This window comes from Nicotiana attenuata, unplaced genomic scaffold (assembly GCF_001879085.1).
Source record: "Nicotiana attenuata strain UT unplaced genomic scaffold, NIATTr2, whole genome shotgun sequence".
NCBI classification, from domain to species: domain Eukaryota; kingdom Viridiplantae; phylum Streptophyta; class Magnoliopsida; order Solanales; family Solanaceae; genus Nicotiana; species Nicotiana attenuata.
Window position 1 is genome coordinate 128731 of NW_017670696.1, and position 13734 is coordinate 142464.

Genomic DNA, 13734 nt, shown 5'->3' on the forward strand with positions numbered 1-13734 from the left:
TCTCTACCTAAACCCCTAACCCCCCCCCCCCCACACTCTCTTCTTCTTCTTCTTCTTCACTCACCATACCCCCCCCCCTCTCCATTCCTCTCATCTGTCTTCCTTTAAGGTATGATACTCCCCATCCCTTCTCTTTTCTTTTGTATTTGGTTGTTGTTTATGTTAAGTTTAATAGTGATATGTGTTGTAATTGTGGTAGATTTTTGTTGTTTCTTCTTGTTTGTCCATTTAAATTTCATTTTTGATAATATTGGTGAAGGGGCTGTGTATTGAATGTGGTGGGAAGGTGTTTGTTGGTGGGTGATTGAATGGAGAAAGTGTGGGGTGTATTGGGGTAGTTGTGTAATTGATTGGGGAGGAGCTTTGATAGACTCGTGAGGGCTAAATGTGTTTGGATAATGCCCTGCCCACAAGGTGTTTGGGAAATTGCCCCAATGGAGTTATAAGGAGCTAATGTGACGTGGTTGTGGTGAAGTTTGAGTAACCACCCATAGTCACACATTTCGCGCACTTACTAATAGGCGTTTCTCTGTTTTGATAGGTATAACACTACTGAAAAATTGGTCTATGGTAACGGTTGAAAAAACCGTTCCCACAGACTGCCAAACCGTTGCCATAGGGATATTGGAACGGTTTAAAGACCGTCACATCAGCCGGCGTACCCATAGGTCTACTGGAACAGCTCTTGCAACGGTTTGCATCGCCGTGACAGTAGATACGTCTATCGCAACGGTTTACCCTTTCTCTGTTGGAACGATTATCTTCTTCAATTGGAACGGTTTTAAACCGTTACTATATTGTTTATACAACGGTTTTTAACCGTTACCATATTATTTGAAGCAACACTTATGTAAGCTATTGCTACGGTTATGTTGGATATAGCTACGGTTTGTTTAGGCTATCGTAACAGTTATATTTGTATTTGGAACGGTTTGTAGATCATTTTGGAACAGTTTATGGGACCTATTGCAATGGTTTACATTGTCTACTGGAACGCCATTTGTGTCCTATTGCAACGGTTATGGTAGGCTATTGTATAAGTACAGTTAAAACTAAAATATAGCACCTGTTATAAATAAATATTTATACATATAATAAATTATAATAACACTCAAATTTAAATACATCATAAAATGAAACTATTATTAATACAAAATTATCCATCAAACAAATAATATCCATAAAGCAAATGTTCTACCCCATGAGTGCATAAGTTTAGTATATTTCAAGAGAGTAAATAAGTTCAAAAATGTTGGTAACAAAAGATTCCTAGAACATTCATCTATAACAATTCAAAATTCATTTCAAGTAAGGTCTAGTTCTTCATCGTCTTCATCATCCATTTCTTGATCTACTCCACCTACAAAAGAGGATAAATAAAGTTATTACCCTTCAAGCATGTGAATATTCCACCAAATTGGCCTGGAACCAGCATGTGACCCATTAAAAACTCACCTTCTAGTCCTCGAATTATAAGTATTCTTGAATGCATCTATCAACATCTAAACCATTTTAATTGTAAGGCTTATGATTCTTTTACTTCTGATTCTTTTGACAACTAGGTGCAACATAGTATAAAGTAGCTATAGGGTTAAAACTAATTCCCTTTGAATTCAACAAGATTTGAACCATAACCAACCTAGTTGCTTCAACCAAAACAGCTAGCAATTGAAGCAATTACCAAGATAGGTATATGCTAGATTACATTATTACATTGAGTCTGTAATTCTTTATACAACCTAGTTTGGTATATTTGGAGTTTGGTATTTTACATTATACCAAGATAGGTATATTCTTTATACAACCTAGTTTGGCACATATGGGCAGCAAAATGGATTTTACTTCTGATTCTTTTGACTCGTGCACCAAAAAACAATTATGTTAAAACAAGACAAGAGATTCTGGATGTAATTACCTTGTGAGGATCGGAGTTCTAATATTTAAGAAGATCCTTAAAGTGAGATTCCGGAATATCTACTGACCTATTCTCCATTCGAAGCTCATCATTCTCATAGGATGTGAAGTGAGTTGTCTTCAATTGACTCTTATATTTTTTCCAAGCACTACAAACTGATTCAAAAATCCATTGTTTCGCCTCATCAAGAATGTCAAAAACATGTACAAGTTATAAACACCTTCAGCAGTTTAAACACCTTGGAATCGAAAAACTCTGGAATAAAACCCAGAAAGAGAGACATTAAAAAAAGTAACAAAAAGGTGGTGCATAGAGATTCCACAAAACAAAATGACGAGGACTCTATTCTTATGCACAGCTTGACCAAGATACATGCTTAATCAACTATACATCATCGGCAGCAAAACCAGCTCAAAAATTAATCAGACGCTACCTCACACATCAAACAAGAAATCCATAAGCAAGGAACTGGATATCAAACAAGAAAACCATACTCAAGGCATATCAATTCAGGATCGTCTAAGAAACTGGATCAACTGAAGAATACCAATAGAATTACCAGAATCTAGATGTGTTATTCACATCAAACCATGAAGCTAAATTAAGGAAAGGGAGATTTTGTGCCACACCCCAAAATAACGTTACTTGGCATGTGGAGGTAATGTGATTTTTAATACCAATAAAGATTCAGTAGAAGAGTAGACTACTACTGCATTCTTTTAGATACCAATCCTTTCTCCTATGCATGAACTGGATGTAATGAACTAATGGTGGATGAAGATCAAGAGTATGTGATAATGGATTAAGATTATGCAAACTCAGGTTTCAACTGGGTATACTATTGAAGATGGGTAGAGCATGATTAGTTTCTAGTCTACATAATGAACAAAGTGTAGATATGTGTGTGTATAACAACATCTGCTTTTCGGGAGACTTTACGAGGGTCTGTTACCTATGGTGCCCTGTAACCTGCAACGTGGTTAGGATTTGATGATGGACCGACAAGTTGAGCAAGACCAAAATCTGAAACACGGGCCTCGTATGATTTGGTGAGGAGGATGTTGGACGCCTTAATGTTGCCATGTGAAACGGAGGGGCCTTGTGCGTGAAGATAGGCAATCCCGTGTGCAGTTCCAAGAGCAATGCCAGCTCTTGTTTCCCAGTTCAATGGTGTCCTACCTGCTCCTTTGTTGCCTATAGAAAAGACAAGGTGAATGACAAACTATTATGACATGAAAGTTGCAAATAATTCTACTTTCTAACTGCCAGTCATATACTACCAGTGGGGATATGGCGAGTAAACCGCCCAAATAATTCATATCTTTTTTCCCTCACTGTCCATGTCGCTCCATTTAAGCTCGTTCCAAACCTATAATATCGGATAGAGATGAGCTTAAAGAGCAACATGGACAGTGGGAATTCATATAATGAGGCGCAGTTGTTATTGTAGATATGTTATCAAACAGAGGTTAATTTGGTTTAAATTCATACAACCAGGTTAATTGCCCGACGGAACTCACTTGTTCTGTCCTTCACATATATGCAGTTTGGAAACAACTTCCTATACTCCTTACATGTCAAAAGAAATTCAGATTCATTGGTGAAAAAAACGTAATTTCTAATCTAAATGGTGAATAAGAGTTCATACAGCTAATTTCACTACAAAATTTGCAGATTTTAAAGCCTATTCCAGGTTGAGTAACATGAAAAACATGTCTAATTTCACATTCATTTTGCACAATGTTTTCACATTACTTTAAGATAAGATTAAATATGCAGAATGTAGCAACATGTTTCAATGACAGATCAAGTTCACACCAAAAATTGATAGTGTAAGTTGAAAGTTTCAGCATCTCAAGACAAAAAGAAAACAAGAAAAGCTTGATTTTAGTGGTTGGGCCAAAGTGGTCCTCAATCCAGTACTTCAAAAAACTGCATTTTGACCTATCCTAAATGCATCTTGTGAACACATTTGGGCACAATAATTCAACTACAGCATAACAACAACAAAACCAGTGTGACCTATTCTAAACTGCATTAGTTTCTAGTCTGCATGCTCCAGCTAGGTTGCTAAATGTACTGTAGACATTTAGTTTGAATGCACAAATGAGCTACTGAATTATGGAGTTCGAAGGTGAATGTTGATATCGTATAGTTGTATTTAGGTTCTTTATTCCACTGGGAGATGGCTGACTAGCACATCCTGTCATCAGATCCATGCTTCTTGGCTTGGCAACAGAATAACACTACCATACACACTATTTTACAATGAGGATTTTTTACTTATGCTAGTAGATGTTGCTGTGCATCAGTAGCAGTATTCTTAACAGTTCGCCACCACTACATTTTAGCAAACGCTGAACTTTTGGACACAGGAATAATCATTTTATATGAAAATTTTAGCTCATTTTCACAATCAAATTACCCGGAGAGTCAATCACCAAGTAAAATCCTCCAATATGAAGTCTCACCACAGAAATTGACGAGCAAATCAAACAATCACATCAACCATGCTTATTTGGTCAAAGTAACTCCCAGATCAGTTTAACAAAATTCTCGCACAACAATTCAGGTCAAAACCTAAAAAAAATAGTTGTACAACTGAAATTAGGTAAAAAATAATCACCAAATTCAGAAGCAATTTCAAATTTTTTTTTTTTGCATAATCCAACAGCACTTACTTCAAAATCACAAAGTCAAGCTACATAACGACCTACTTCTCGAAATTTTCAGTGTAATTAGATCGAATGCAAATCTCACTAAACTTATACATCGCAAAAGCCGAAAAATGAGTTTAAGAGAGAGCGGACCTCTACAGTAGGGAAAAGCTTAATGAACCAAGCATGAAGGCGAACTCCATCAGAAGATCTGAGCCACACATCTTTGTAAAAGAGCCGAAGCCGAGCCAGAGTAATTGGATATGACTTTGTGAGTCCAGGCAGCACCGGCACGTAGACAAGTTTTTCCTGAAATGCAACCATATTGCCATCCCCGCCACCACTATACCTCCCACTCCATACAGCAACAAGCTCACGTACGACACCATTTCCTTTTTGCCTCTGATTCCTCAAGCTTTTTGTTTTCTCTAAAATTGACTGTAGATACAGATATCTCACGTAAGAAAAGAATTTGCAAATAAAACTAGAACCAACATCAGAAAATCAAAAACTTGAAACAAAGAAAGAAAAACCCAAAGTGAAAGCAACCAAAAAAGAAAAAGATCGGCTAACAGAGGAAAAAGTATGAATTTACCTGCAAACTGCACCAGATGAAGCAACAGATCTAAGGTTACCGCCTGAAAATCCAAAAGAAAACGCTAGACAAAAAAATTGTTGATAAATCTGTTACCTTTCTATTTAAAAACCCAGATAAAAGAACAATCAAAACAAGAAAAGCATACAAAAAAAATCACCTCTTAACAATAAATTAATTTGGGAATTTGGGGAAGGAGTGCGGGAGAAGTGCCGGAGCAGCAACTGTCCTTGAAGAAGTGCTGGCGAAGTGCCGGAAAGACCGACGGAACTGTCCTTGGGGTTTTGGGCTTTGGGAACTCTAGGGTTTGATTATTATGGTGGTCTAATGAAGACGCATTTGATGAAACTCGGCCATTAAACTCGGCAAAGATGAAAAAGAAAAAGATCAGAGAGGCGATTTTGGGTGAATCGACGAGGAGCTCCGGTGTATCGATGAGGGAGTACGTTTGGATACAGTACTGGGGATACGTTTGGGACTTTGGGAGTTAGGCCAGTAATGTTAAAAATTAACAAAATAAGAAAATAATATGTCACTAATTAGCTTGGCGGGCCACTAAAATTTTCAGCGGAAAAAATGAGGGAATTGAATACCCGTTCCCATAGAATTCTTTTCCAAAATTGTTGCCATATACATTTCTATTGGGACGGTTAACAAATCCGTTGCGACACAAAACTCTATGGCAACAGTTTTGTTACATTTGCAACGGTTTGAGGTCTAAAGTGTGCTGGTACCTCCCAAATTTTATTGTAACGGTTTGAACCGTTACTATATCACCTCTATGGCAACGGTTTGTGAACTGTTATCAAAAAAACTGTTCCCATAGGCACATTTTCTGGTAGTGTAATGAGTTCATCTCGAAAGAGACGCAACACCGGGTCCTCCGCTAGTGGACCAGGAGGCTCCTCACGAGCTAGGAGCTAAGCCAGTGCACCTCAGTTCGATAGCACTCGGTTTGTATCCAAATCAGCGGAGGATAGGTACAACCAGAAAGCAGCTAAGAAGTTGCTCCATGAGGTACATATTGATCGGAATGCCTTAGAGGTAGAGTGCCCAAATATGTTTAATGAGTTGAGGAGGTGTCAGCTGGACATCTTCTTCGAGGTACCAGAGGAGGCTAATATTCAGCTGGTGAAGGAGTTTTATGCGAACTTGCCAGAACATGAGAATGGGGTTGTGACTGTGCGCAACACCCGAGTTAATGCATCTATAGAGGCCATCCGCCGAGTGTATCGCCTCCCAGCATTCACGGGTGAGATGGATCATTACATAGCTTATCACCGCCCGAGGACTGAGTGGGCACCAATTCTTGATGTAATCTGTATCCCCGGCAAGTCGTTTAAATGGATAACGAAGTTGAAGACTCTGCACTCCCAGTCACTTAATTGGGAGGCAAAGTGCTGGCTCACTGTCATCAACACCCGCCTGCTACCCTCCAGCAATACCACTGATGTGAATGGGCCACGGGCAGCGATTATCTACTGCTTCATGACACACCAAGATTTTGATGTCGCCCGAGTCCTCCATGATGAAATGTTCATTAGATCGCCTGAGCTAATCAAGGGACACTACTTCCCTTCGCTAATCACCCGGCTGTGCCGTCTTGCTCAAGTCCCTGAAAACCTTCGAGTTGATGGGAAATTGCCTCTGAAAGCCCTATTCCGGGCTAGAAAAATTGGACTCGAGGGAAGAGAGCCGGTGGCGGACAGTGATGATGATTTCGATGATGATGATGATGATGCTGAGGTAGCTAAGGTTCCCCCACCTCCGAGAGTTGATGTGGCAGGCCCTTCATAGCCACGCAGGAGCACCCGTATGACAGCTTTGGAACAGGATATGGCTGGGTTGCGTACCTCAGTCACTGATTTGGGTGCCCGTGTGGATGCGGTGGCTGAAAGGTAGGTGAAGTCGGAGAAGAAATTCTTGGGCTGGTTAAGAGCTCTAGGACGTGCTTGCAATGTGAACCCAAACACCATCTCCGACCAGGAGTGAACTTTCAGGGAAGTTCATTTACCTCACTGTTCTTTAAATTTTGAAGCCATGGGGACATGTCTTCGTTTTAAGTGTGGGGTAGGGGATACTTAATTGTATGTTTGTAATTGCAACAATTGACTGTTTGATTTTGTTTGTTTTGTCTTGCTTTGATTGTGTTGGTGTTAGAGTAATAGTTCATTAGGAAAGTTAAAATAGTAAGTGACTTGTCCCGACGATGGATCTCTTTCGGCGGGGTTCTTGAGGGACTAAGTCGGAAAAAAAAAGAATATGGAGACTCTTCCTGATGACGGATCCTTTAGACAATTTTCTTGAGGGAAGTTACTCTAGAGAAAAGACCAAAAAGATTTTTTTTATTTTTATTTTTATTTGTAGGTAGTGTAGCAACTCCCCCTTGGTTTTTCTTTGGGCCACGGTTCTTTTCCATGGGTTTGACTTGAACCGGGTATAGGAAGTTTTTGTGTTTGTTCTTTTTATTAGATTACGATTAATGGGCTACGAGCTAAAAACCCTTAGCGTTTTTACACCTGAACACAGTAGACACTAGAGTGTAACACTTAGCTTAAGGGTTGAATCTTGTTTAAGTGCCTTAAAATTGTATGTTTGTATCTAACTTGAACACTCAAAAGAGAATGTCTTGATAAACTAATCCGGGGTGAGTCATATGCCATGTGTGAGTGAGTTTTACTGTATTCCATGATTCACACTTGATGCCTAGAACTTGCCATGTGTGTTTGCAAAGCGAAATAGTAGTTTCATTCAGTTTGAGAAGTGATATAGGCATTTCTTTGTTGAGCCAGACACATAAAGCAAACCCACCTGAATGCACTACATCTTAGTTAACCCCGTTGAGCCTATAAGCCTGTTTCTTTGGCAACTACATTGCGAACCTTACCCAATTGTTTGAATAGCCTGTTGTTTGAACCCTTTTACCTCCCAATAAGTAGTTGAATGGTATTGAAAATATGCAAAAGCAAAAGTGTGGGGTGGTGGTTTGGTTTTTGAGTGGAACCATTGAGATAGAGAAAAGGTGCTGAATTTTGAAGCATATAAGAAGAAGCACCACGAAAAAAAAAGAGAGAAAGTTATAAATAATTATAGTGGTTGATACGTAGTAGCTTGTACAAATTGCACCTAATGGATGGGGATGTTTTAAATAAATATGGTGGAGTGTTTGGTTGACACAACTATGATCTTGAAGTTTAATGTAATTGTATTAAAAGTGCTTAGGGAGGTTAGTCACTATATCTAAATATATCCTACCCGTCCCTTAGCCTACATTACAACCAAGTAAAGTCCTATTGAGCTTAGACTGAGTGGGCTCGATTAGTAGAGTACTACACTACGGGCAAGCCTATGGTGTATCTTCGTGGCATGTGAATGTTCTTTTTGAGAGTGAGCGAATTTTGTCTATCTTAGTTCCTAATTGTTCTGAATATCATTATATGTGGAACTACTCTCTTGTGTGATGTGAGGGCATGTGATTCACAAAGGAAAGGTAAGTCTTGCTTGTATAGAGTGGTTTGAGTAAGTGTGAATGTTGCATGGTACGAAAGATTTGATTCTTGAGGTAAAGGTTGTTCACTACTAGGTGCAACTTTTGTAAAATGTTCATGGTGTGAGTCGTTAAGGGAAAAGCTTAGGGAAGGAATTTTGATGGAGTGTGGTGGATTGCTTGAGGACTAGCAATAATTTAAGTGTGGGGTGTTGATAGTAGGCTATAAAGTTGATATTTACACCTTAATATGACCATACTTTGTTGTTGTTTTATAGGTAATTCGCCAACACAATGCCCTAACTAGTGTTCTTTTGTTTCGCAGGGAATATTATAGGAGAGGAAGCAACATGGAGTGTTTTAGAGGCGATAATGTGGAGAAAACGCCCACTCGAGAAGTACCCGAGCATAAAGGATCAGAAAATGGCCTGGACAAGAATTCCACCGCGACCGCGGTGGACCGCAGCGCGACCGCGGTGGATTAAAACGTGAGGCAGTAAGGTCAGCTATCACCGCGGTCGACCGCGGTCCACGCCGCGACCGCGGTGAACTGTTCACGCTGCTGGAAGTCTGGGGACTAAAGTGTATTTTCGGTGAAACTTTTGTAAAACCCTTATAAGCTCTAGAAACTCGCCCAAGTTGAAAAGGAAGCATGGTTTAGACTACTTTTGGAGGCAAGAACAAGTGTGAGAAGATCAACCAAACATTAGAGTTTTTCTATCTCTTTTATTTTCTTGCAATTACCCGTTATGAATAATTTAGTGGTTTATTCTCTTTTTGTCATGAGTAGCTAAATCCTTTGTCTAAGGTTTTGATGGAACCTATTGAAGGATGAACTTCGTGATTATGTTAATATAGTTTGCCAGTTAATCTCTATTTGTTCAACTACGTGTTTGTTGTAGTTAATTGACAGGATCCTCAATTAGCTGTGCCTATTTAGTGTGCATAACTCGGGAGTGAGTGCATATTTAGGTAGTTGTTGAACAACATCACTTCCAAAGTATAAGAGGGATCTATAACTGCGGGTTTAAAGGCGGGATTAGGGATAACGAAGCCTTGGGTGCAATCTAAAGTGAGCTGTAATAAACAAAGCTAGCTAGTGTATCTCGGGAGAGTGCGCCTAGTAAATTATTGTGATTACTCGGGAGAGATTTACGGTAAAAGGAGTGCTCATGATTGATAGAGATATTTTGGTGAATCTATATGAAACATAAGCAGAAGGGATTCCATCAATAGGGGAAATCACTACCTTAGAACCTTCTCATAATTGTTTACAACTCAAGCATAGTTAGTTTTCAGCTGTTTATTTACTTTCAGTCGTAGTTATTAGTAATACCATCAACTGTTATTTACAACGTTTGAGGAAGTTGATTCCGTAGAATCTAGTAAGTCCAACGAAAGTAATTGATAGGTTAATTCCTTGTGGATTCGACTCTGGGTATAAATACTCAGATTATATTTGCAACGTCTGCGTGTCCTTTTATAAGGCATAGTTGGGCGTGATCAACCATGGGATCCATGGTCACAGAACCGAAGACTGTAGACAGTTAAGGGGGGAGGTAGGTCGCTTATTCAACGAGGGTCATCTTCGAGAGTTCTTGAGTGACCGAGCAAAAAATCACTTCAGAGACAGGGATGCAAACAGGAAAAACGAACAAGAGAAACCACAACACATGATTCATATGATCTTTGGTGGGGTCGATATCCCGTAGGATCCGACATTAAATGCACCAAAGTCACAATCACGAGGCAAAAGCGCACCCGGGACTATTTACCAGAAGATACCTTATCGTTCAACGATGAAGACGCAGAAGGATCAAACAACCTCATAACGACACATAATATCTATCCTTATGAATAAAATTCAAGTTAAACGTATGTTGGTTGATCCGGGTAGCTCGGCGAATATTATTCGATCGAGGGTCGTGGAGCAGCTCGGCCTTCAGGATCAAATCGTGCATGCCGCTCGAGTGCTTAACGGTTTCAACATGGCAAGTGAAACCACCAAAGGGGAAATCATGTTGCCAATAAACGTGGCCGGAACTAGTTAGGAAACAAAGTTCCACGTGATCGAAGGTGATATAAGGTACAATGCGCTGCTCGGAAGACCTTGGATACATAATATGAGGGCAGTACCTTCAACGCTTCATCAAGTCATGAAATTCCCAACACCTGAAGGAGTCAAAATTGATGTACAGCGAACAACCAGAAGCCAAAGAGATGTTTGCAATTGATGAAGTAATACCGGTATCAGCACTAACATCAACAAATGGACCAAATCAAAGGAAAAGCAGAAGGTCAAATAGCAACCACAGTCGTCGGCTTCGATCAGATCGGATCAATAGGAAGTCATCGAGGATGATGATTGCATGATACCTCGAACCTTTGTAATCTCCGATGATTCCGATGCCACGAAGTCAACGGTCGAAGAGCTGGAATAAGTCATACTGATCGAGCATCTGCCCAATCGAAAGGTATACCTGGGCACGGGGTTAACTCCCGAGCTCAGGGAAAAACTCATTAAATTCCTTATTAAACATATGGATTGTTTTGCTTGGTCCCACCTTGATATGACAGGGATCCCACTTGCGATTGGACCCAAAGTTCAGATAGGTAAAGCAAAAGAGAAGGCCATAGTCCGAGGTAAAGCATGCATTCATCAAGGACGAGGTAACCAAACTTCTCAAAATAGGGTCCATCCGGGAAGTAAAATATACCGAGTGGTTAGCAAATGTAGTTGTAGTCCCCAAGAAGGGGAATAAACTTAGAATGTGTGTAGATTACAAAGACTTAAACAAAGCATGCCCTAAGGACTCTTTTCCACTACCGAATATCGATCGCATGGTCGATGCCTCGGCCGGCCACAATATCCTTAGCTTTCTCGATGCCTATTCCGGGTACAAACAAATACAAATGAACCCGGAGGATCAGGAAAAGACCTCGTTTATCACTAAGTATGGTACGTATTGCTATAATGCAATGCCGTTTGGGCTAGAAAATACTGGTGCTACTTATCAACGCCTAGTGAACTGTATGTTAGAAGAACAAATAGGTACATCAATGGATGTTTATATTGATGACATGCTAGTTAAGTCTTTATGCGCAGAGGACCATTTGACACATTTGCCGGGAACTTTCGACATATTGAGACACTACAACATGAAGCTCAACCCCGAGAAATATGCATTCGGGGTCGGTTCAGGAAAGTTCCTCGGCATTATGGTATCAAATCGGGGAATCGAGATCAACCCCAATAAAATCAAGGCAATCGAAGACATCATAGTCATGGATAGCATTAAGGTCGTACAAAGGCTAACAGGACGGATAGCTGCTTTAAGCCGGTTAATCTCGAGATCTTCTGACCGAAGCCACAGGTTCTTCTCACTTGTCAAAAAAAAGAACAATTTTACTTGGACCCCGGAATGCCAACAAGCATTGGAAGAATTAAAGCGGTACCTTTCGAGCCCACCATTGCTTCATACTCCGAAAGCGGACGAGCATCTCTACTTATATTTGGCAGTCTCGGAGGTTGCGGTAAGTGGAGTCTTAGTTCGAGAAGAACAAGGTACGCGATTTCCTGTTTACTATGTTAGCCGAACTTTAGGTGAGGTAGAGACCCGGTACCTACACTTATAAAAATTAGCGCTTGCTCTAATAAGCGCCTCTAGGAAATTGAAACCGTATTTTCAATGCCATCCAATTTGTGTTGTAACCACTTATCCCCTTTGCAACATTTTGCACAAGCCCGAGCTCTCGAGCCGATTGGGCAAATGGGCCGTCAAAATCAGCGCGTACAATATCGAGTATCAACTCCGAACGGCTATTAAGTCTCAAATCTTAGCAAACTTCGTGGCTGACTTCACACCAACCCTCGTGCCCGAGGTCGAAAAGGAGCTATTGCTAAAATCAAGCACATCCTCGGGGGTGTGGACCCTTTTCAAAAATGGTGCTTCGAATGTGAAGGGGTCCGGGCTAAGCATTGTTTTGAAGCCACCCACAGGCAATACGATTAGACAATCTATCAAAACCCCTAAGTTGACTAACAATGAGGCCAAGTACGAGGCCATGATTGCAGGTCTTGAGCTGGCTAAAAGTTTTGGAGCTGAGGTCATCGAGGGCAAGTGTGATTCCCAGCTCATGGTTAACCAGGTCAATAAAACCTTCAAAGTCTGAGAAGATCGAATGCAAAGATACTTGAATAAATTGCATGTAACCTTACACCGGTTCAAAGAATGGACCCTACAGAATGTACCTCGAGAACAGAATGGTGAGGCCGATACCCTTACAAACTTAGGGTCCTTAGTCAAAGATGATGAAATTAGCTCGGGGACTGTCGTAAGCTTTCAAAATGGGTGGTCGAAGAAGGCCACGCCGAAATAAACTCCACTAGCCTAACTTGGGATTGGAGGAACAAATATATCGATAATCTGAAGAACGGGAAACTTCCCTTGGACTCTAAGGAATCGAGGACTCTTCGAACGAAAGCTGCACGATTTACATTGGTCGAAGATGGAACACTATACAGAAGGACGTTCAATGGGTCTTTGGCAATATGCTTGGGTCCGGGAGACACCGACTACGTCCTACGAGAAATTCACGACGGCACTTGCGGGAACCATTCCGACGCCGAATCACTGTTTTACAAAGTCATCACAGCAGGATATTATTGGGACAGTATGGAAAAAGATACTAAGGAGTTTGTTCGAAAATGTGACAAATGCCAAAGGCATGCGCCGTTGATCCACCAACCCGGAGAACAACTTCATTCAGTCCTATCCCCGTGGCCATTCATGAAATGGGGGATGGATATCGTTGGTCCTCTACCATCGGCCCCAAGTAAAGCTAAGTTTATTTTATTTATGACTGACTATTTCTCTAAGTGGGTTGAAGCTCAGGCCTTCGAAAAAGTCAAAGAGAAAGAAGTTATAGACTTCATCTAGGATCACATCGTATGCCGATTCGGGATACCCGCCGAGATAATGTGCGACAATGGAAAATAATTTATCGGCAGCAAAGTAACAAAGTTCCTCGAAGATCACAAAATAAAAAGGATATTATCGACATCGTATCATCCTAGTGA

General features: G+C 40.5%; 1 long non-coding RNA gene across 4 annotated transcripts; it reads right to left on the reverse strand.

Annotated features, from left to right (window-relative positions):
- Positions 1-1172: 1172 nt before the first annotated feature.
- On the reverse strand, positions 1173-5576 carry LOC109242407. Of its 4 annotated transcripts, none has more exons than XR_002070393.1 (4): positions 5328-5576; positions 5168-5231; positions 4726-5010; positions 1173-3109 (listed from the first exon to the last, which is right to left on the reverse strand). It is a non-coding gene; the product is annotated as an uncharacterized LOC109242407 (long non-coding RNA). The 4 variants fall into 4 exon arrangements; XR_002070395.1 differs by lacking the exon at positions 5328-5576 and having other exon boundaries at positions 1173-2170; positions 2868-3109; positions 5168-5279; XR_002070394.1 differs by lacking the exon at positions 5328-5576 and having other exon boundaries at positions 1321-1360; positions 1983-3109; positions 5168-5287.
- Positions 5577-13734: the final 8158 nt, after the last annotated feature.